The sequence below is a fragment of the Pseudophryne corroboree genome, chromosome 3 (genome assembly GCF_028390025.1).
Source record: "Pseudophryne corroboree isolate aPseCor3 chromosome 3, aPseCor3.hap2, whole genome shotgun sequence".
Classification (NCBI taxonomy): Eukaryota; Metazoa; Chordata; class Amphibia; order Anura; family Myobatrachidae; genus Pseudophryne; species Pseudophryne corroboree.
Genome location: NC_086446.1, coordinates 555,107,049 through 555,114,519, shown reverse-complemented (window position 1 = coordinate 555,114,519; position 7,471 = coordinate 555,107,049).

Sequence of the window (7,471 nt, the reverse complement as noted above, 5' to 3'; positions counted from 1 at the left end):
ATCAATTATTTTTATTTACCATAAGGGATAAGAATAAAGTATGGTGGTGTATCAATGGATGCAAGGAACCAAATACCAACATGCACACCAAAACATAATGATTGTGGACAACATTCCTTTAGTCTTAAATATTGGTCCGACGTGAACAGGTGGTGTCCCCTTTTATCTAGTAGGGCAGGCAATGAAATAACTCTATGAGAAATGCACAGCCACAAGAAAAAAACACTTTGGAATAGCAAAATTCACTATGGGGGTCATTCCGAGTTGTTCGCTCGGTAAATTTCATCGCATCGCAGCGATTTTCCGCTTAGTGCGCATGCGCAATGTCCGCACTGCGACTGCGCCAAGTAAATTTGCTATGAAGTTAGGATTTTTACTCACGGCTTTTTCTTTTTTTCTTCGCTCAGGCGATCGTAATGTGATTGACAGGAAATGGGTGTTACTGGGCGGAAACAGGCCGTTTTAAGGGCGTGTGGGAAAAAACGCTACCGTTTCCGGAAAAAACGCGGGAGTGGCTGGAGAAACGGAGGAGTGTCTGGGCGAACGCTTGGTGTGTTTGTGACGTCAAACCAGGAACGACAAGCACTGAACTGATCGCAGATGCCGAGTAAGTCTGAAGCTACTCTGAAACTGCTAAGAAGTATGTAATCGCAATATTGCGAATACATCGTTCGCAATTTTAACGAGCTAAGATTCACTCCCAGTAGGCGGCGGCTTAGCGTGTGCAATACTGCTAAAATCGCCTTGCGAGCGAACAACTCGGAATGAGGGCCTATATTTACAGCAAACAGCAAAGCAACCTAAACGCCACATCACTGCAACTATACCAAGTAAAACCCGTATGCAGCAGATAAGTTTCAGATGACCAAGGAAGATTGAGGTGTTTCAAACAAGTAAGCTTTTATTCCAGGCTGAGAGACAGAACCAGTGTAATAGATTCTTATACAGGATGCCAACAACAGTTCAGTTACATGAGACAACAGTTCAAATGAGCAGAGTATTCACAGTAAAGTCAGGGTTCAGATTGTCCAGCATACAGAGGCTGACGAAGGTGCAACTTCTCACTCAGATTCCCCCTGATTAACTCATCTAACCAGGTTTTCATACATTGGCTGGTTTTAATTGAGGAAAGGGTGTGGTTCCTTCCTGAGCTACAGCAGGTTAACCCTTTCCTCAGAATGTGGGAGAGACCCTATCTGCCACATACCTCCCCTGTTATAGGGCAAACCTAAAGCCCAACAAAAATTAATATGTAGACATCCCGGTCGTCACCGGACTTCAAAAGAAAAAGGCTGGAGAGCCAGGTACCACGTTAGTCTTGCATTAGAATATTTCATGGACTGCAACCATTTCAACGGTGCATGATCAGTAACCACGGTAAACCTGGCACCACAAAGATCATCCCTCAAAGCCTCTAGGGCCTATTTTATAGTAAGGCATTCTTTTTCTTCTACAGAATACCTAGTCTACTGTGGGATCAATTTTCCACACAGATATAGAATAGGCTGTTCAATGCCCTCAAACATTTGACACAAAACTGCACCCAAGCCCACATCTATTTACACCAAAAATGGCTTGGCAAAATCTGGGGACTTTAAAACAAGGCCTTTACATAAAGATGTTTATTTTGTGGTGAGCAAAGACTGACACTCCCTAGACAACTCAAGTGTACATGGGGCAGAATTTTTCAAATGATCTGCTAAGGGAGCCCCTAAGGTATAAAACTGAGGCAAAAACCCTCTATAATAGGCTGCAAAACTAAGAAAAACCTTAACTCTTTCTTTATGATGGTCAGAACTGGAGCACTGGCTAGTAACTGTACCTTACTCACAAGGGGCTTCAGACACCCACTGCCCACCACATACCTATGGTACTTTATTTCATTTTTACCTAGAACACATTTCTTCAAATTAACAGTTAAACCAGTCTCTTGCAAAGATACTGAGAACAGCCCTAAGCGTATTAAGATAGGCATTCCGGTTCGGACTATATATAAAATAATATTGTCCAGGTATGCTGCAGCATAATTCTGATGAGGATGAAGCACCTGGTCTATTAACGTCTAAAAAGAGTCCAAGGTCCCATGCAAGCTAAAAGTTATTGTTTTAACCTGATAGAGGTCTAACGGAGTAGAAAAAGCAGTTTTCTTCCTAGCTTCCTCAGTCAACTCAGTTTGCCAATACCCCTTTGTTAGACCAAGGGTAGAAAGATACAGTATCTGGCCAAACCTAATCTACCACCTATCCTTGGAATTGGGTATGCATCACTTTTTTACAGCATTAGCTTTGTATAATTCTACACACAATCTTGTAGAGCCATCTGGTTTTGGGACCAAGAAAATAGTGCTACACCAGTCACTAAACTATTCCTCAATTACCCCGTACTTTAACATATCTTTTACTTAATTGATTACCTGATACTGTTTCGCCCTTGGAATTCTTTACAATCTTTGCTGAACTACTACCCCCCTGGTGGGGTTATAATATCATGTAAGATTAAATTGGTCCACCCTGGTTTATCAGAAAAAAACATCTGAGAACTCTTTAAGACGGTTTGCCAAGGGAGGCTTCATCTTGTCTGAATCCAAAGGTTCAAGGGAGGGAGAAAACCCATCCGACTGGGAAATCTTTGGATCAAGGTCACTATGGCCAGTACCAGGGTCTGCAAAAAAAATAAAAACCGTTTGGTCCTTCAGTGCTTTCAACAGATTAATATAGTAGATCTGCTTGCCTCTATGGGAGTCAGGTTGGAAGACCTCATCATTTATTTCCCAACCTTTCTAATTACTTGAAATGGTCCTTTCCACTTTGCTAGTAAGTTGCTTCTCTGAGTAGGCAACAACAAAAGGACTTTATCCCTGGGAAAAAAAAAACCTCTAGTTTGGGTATTGTGGTTCAGTAGCTGATCCTCCTGGGCATTTGCCAAATTTTCCTTGGCCAAATTACTTTGACCTAGTAGGTCCATGTGATTTTGCATCTGGACTACATGTTAATGGATGTTTTCCCCTCTATGGCTGTTCTTCCCATACTTCGAGCAGAAGGTCGAGAACACCCCACAGTTTCCTTCCATAAAGTAGCTCAAAAGGGGAAAAGCCAGTAGAAGTCTGGGGCACTGCCTTGATTGCAAATAACAAACAGGGTAAAAGCTCATACCACATTTTCTCTCTCTCTCTATTAACTTCTTTTACATAGACTTTAATGTTTCCACTTAACCATAAGTTTGAGGATGATATACAGTACTGCAGTTAAGACAGATATAATTTTTAACAACTTTATCAGCTTGTGCATTAAAATTTGGACAAAAAGTTTGTCCCTTGGTCAGTTTAGTAACCCAACCCTGTATACAGCTCCATTAACTTAATCTCAACCTGTTTGGCTGTAGTGATCCTTAAGGGAAAGGCCTCTGGATAATGGGTGGCATAGTCAACCACAACAAAAGTGAATTTATAGCCTTTAGAATGTGGTTTAATTAAATCCACTAATTCAACTCCTATTTTTTCAAAGGGGACCCCTACATTTGGGAGAGGGATTAGTGGAGCAGTAGATGGTCTTTTCCCCACTGTCTTTTGATACTCTGAACACACGGCACAAAATCGAGAGACTTCAGCATAAACATCCAGCCCGTAGAACCGGGAGGTTATTCTCTCCACCGTTTTATCATATCTCAAATGACCACCCCAAGGAAGTTCATGGGCTAAAATGAAAACCTGCTTCTTTAAAAGGGCTCGAGACCACCAACTGTCGCATCACCTCCTTGTTTGTTTACGCTTGTCTATATGATATTTAACCTCTTTAAGCTACACAACATGGGGATATTTTAAGTTTGTTACATGTGACAACATGACACCATTCACTGAAAGAACATGTTCAAATGCCCTTTTTAAAGCAGGATGTTCCCATTCGGACTTTCGTAAACCAGGCTAAGACACAAGGGGAAGCGTCAAAACTACTTCATTAATACTACTTAACTACACTCAACACTATCCCCAGTGCCATGAGGATTAGTCTGGCTGCTAGACACATCACTGTTCCTAAACATCTTAGTATTACCATGGACATCATCATGCATGGGTATATTCATCTTGGCAGGTTCATCAGGATTAATAGGCACATAATCATGAGCAGGAATATCAACATTTACAGGCATATTACAAGTAGTAATGTTATGGGAAAGCACCTTTTGTCAACCAAAACATCACAATCAAGTCAGTCTCTGTTAGCCCTCTGCGTTGTTTCTTAGATTTAGGAGCTTTAACCCGAGACATAAACAAATCTGAGGAGAAGGGAAATGTCTCTCCAAGGGTTGCTGCAGGCACCTATTCCTCCAGCAAGAGAAGAGCCTAAAAGTAAGGCCAGTCACAACCTATTAAGACAGGCTCAGGTAACCATAGGCACACACCCACACATGAGCCCTCATTCCGAGTTGTTCGATCGCAAGCTGCATTTAGCAGCATTGCACACACTAAGCCGCCGCCTACTGGGAGTGATTCTTAGCTTAGCAGAATTGCGAACGAAAGATTCTCAAAATTGCGAATAGAAAATTCTAAGCAGTTTCTGAGTAGCTCGACACTTACTCTGCCACTGCGATCAGTTCAGTCAGTTTCGTTCCTGGTTTGACGTCACAAACACACCGAGCGTTTGCCCAGACACTCCCCCGTTTCTCCAGCCACTCCCACGTTTTTCCCAGAAACGGCAGCGTTTTTTCACACACTCCCATAAAACGGCCAGTTTCCGCCCAGAAACACCCACTTCCTGTCAATCACACTACGATCACCAGAATGAAGAAAAAACCTTGTAATGCCGTGAGTAAAATACCAAACTTCTTAGCAAATTTACTTGGCGCAGCCGCAGTGCGAACATTGCGCATACGCAGTTTGCGGAAAATCGCTGCGATGCGATGAAAAATAACGAGCGAACAACTCGGAATGAGGGCCATGGTTTGGCAGTCTTTCCCCTGATTATCAAAGGGACCATTGTGGTAGGTAAGACAGACAGTACTCAACCAGGCCAAACATAATGGTAAGAACCCAATTTCCAGTAGATTAAAATTGAATATCCTGGAAGAAAACACATTCTGTAGCAGTGGACATAGGGCTTAATTCAGACCTGATTGCAGCAGCAAAATTGTTCTATAATGGGCAAAACCATGTGCAGTGCAGGTGGGGCAAATATAACGTGCAGAGAGAGTTAGATTTGGGTGGGGTATGTTCAAACTGAAATCTAAATTGCCATATAAAAAATAAAACAGCCAGTATTTACCCTGCACAGAAACAAAATAACCCACCCAATTTTAACGCTGTCTGTGTCACTGGCCTAGACTGAGGGTGTCGTGGACTCGGGGATTCTTCCGATGGTTGGGAAGAGGAACCACAACTGAGCCGGAACAGGGGTGGCCTAATATAGGATTTCCTCATACAGGACGCTGACAGTAAGGTTTGGTGAAATATTGAAGAGCTTTATTGTAGGGAATAACAACTTAAAGTCATATATCATAAAGGAACTTATAAGGAAATGTCCAGACCCATTGAAGGGTTTTGTGTATAATGTAGAGATGCTGGTGACTGAAGGAACTGTGGGTGATGTTTAAAAGTCACTGATAACTTAAAGAACTTGTAAATGACGGTTAAAGACACAGATGGTTAAAGAACTTGTGAGCGGAGATTGAGACACTGGTAATTTAAAGAACTTAAGTGCAGAGGTTTAGGACACTGATGATTTGTAGAAGTTAAGTGCAGGGGTTTAAGACGCTGTTAGCTTGTAGAACTTGAGAACGGTGACTGAGACGCTGATGATGTGAGAACTGAAGTGCAGGGGTTTAAGACGCTGTTAATTTGTAGAACTTGAGAACGGTGAGTGAGACGCTGGTGTGAAGAACTGAAGTGCAGGGGTTTCAGACGCTGATGATTCGTAGAACTTGAGAACGGTGATTAAGGGCCCGCAGCCCACGCGGATTCCTAGGAGCACTGGCGACTGGACCGCAGCGAGACACACCGGACGCTGAATACACTGGAACCGGTGCAGCGAACTGGCACCTGGAAATGCCGGAGACACTGGAGTACAACTTCAGAGATCCTTGCCGAGAACAAGAGCGCTGGCATCCACGTCAGGGAAAGACGATACTCAGGCACTGAGGCTCTGTCTGGCGTCTGACTTTGAATCTCCCGCCACTGCTAGATTGGCGGAGCGGTTTGATGACGTCACCTGCCCCCCGTCCACGTGATGCCGGGTGTCATGGCGGCGCCCATGCCCCCGGAGAACCGCCGGGAGCCACGCCAGCCAGACGCCGGAGCCCGTGGCCCACCAAAGGCGGAGGCCGCAACACAGACAAGCAGACACGCAGGGGTAAGCGCGGCGAACGCCGCCTCTGGCGTGTGACAGTACCCCCTCCTCCAGGAGTGGCCCCTGGACACTTTCCAGGTTTTGTTGGATGTCTGGAATGGAAAATCCGCACCAGTCGGGGAGCCGTAATTTCAGTAGCTTTGACCCAGCTCCTTTCCTCAGGGCCAAAACCTTTCCATTCCACCAAATACTGTAGATTCTTGTGAATATAGCGAGAATCAAGAACAGCTTTGATTTCAAGGTCCGTACCCTCTTCAGCCTCTGCAGAGGTTGGCCTTGGGGACTTGGAATGAAACCGGTTCAAAACAAGAGGGTGAAGAAGAGAGACATGGAAGGAATTTGGTATCCGGAGGTGGGAAGGCAATCCCAATTTGCAAGCAACCGGATTCAGGACTTGTAACACGGGATAAGGACCAATGAACCTTGGAGCGAATTTCATAGTGGGCACCTTCAAACGGAGATTGCGGGTAGAGAGCCAAACCGTGTCACCAACCTTGTATTGAGGAGCTGCCCGTCACTTCCTATCCGCAAAGAACTTATAGCGGCCAGAAACTCTCTTGAGGTTGGCATGAACTCGACTCCAAATTTGACTGAAGTGCCGGAGAGTAGAGGCTGCAGCAGGAACTTCTTCCGAAGGACAAATGGCTAATTCTGGAATTTGGGGATAAATCCATAATTAATGAAAAATGGAGACTCACCAGTCGAAGAGTTATATAGATGATTATGAGCGAACTCGGCCCAGGGCAACAACTCCACCCAATTATCTTGCGAGGGAGAGAGGTAAACACGGAGAAAAGTCTCTAAATCTTGATTGACGCGTTCAGTTTGCCCATTGGTCTGTGGATGGTAAGCTGATGAAAACTTGAGTTTTGTTTGTAAGGCCGTACAGAGGGCTCTCCAGAATCTTGGCGTAAACTGTACCTCTCGGTCAGAAACTATTTCCAGAGGTAACCCGTGCAGGCGGAAGTGTTCCCGAATAAATAACAAAGCCAACTTAGGAGCTGATGGTAACCCGATCAACGGAACAAAATGTGCCATCTTAGAGAATCGGTCGATAATCACCCAGACAGTGTTATGACCCTTGGAGAGAGGCAGTTCAGTAACAAAGTCCATAGAGATATGAGTCCAAGGCC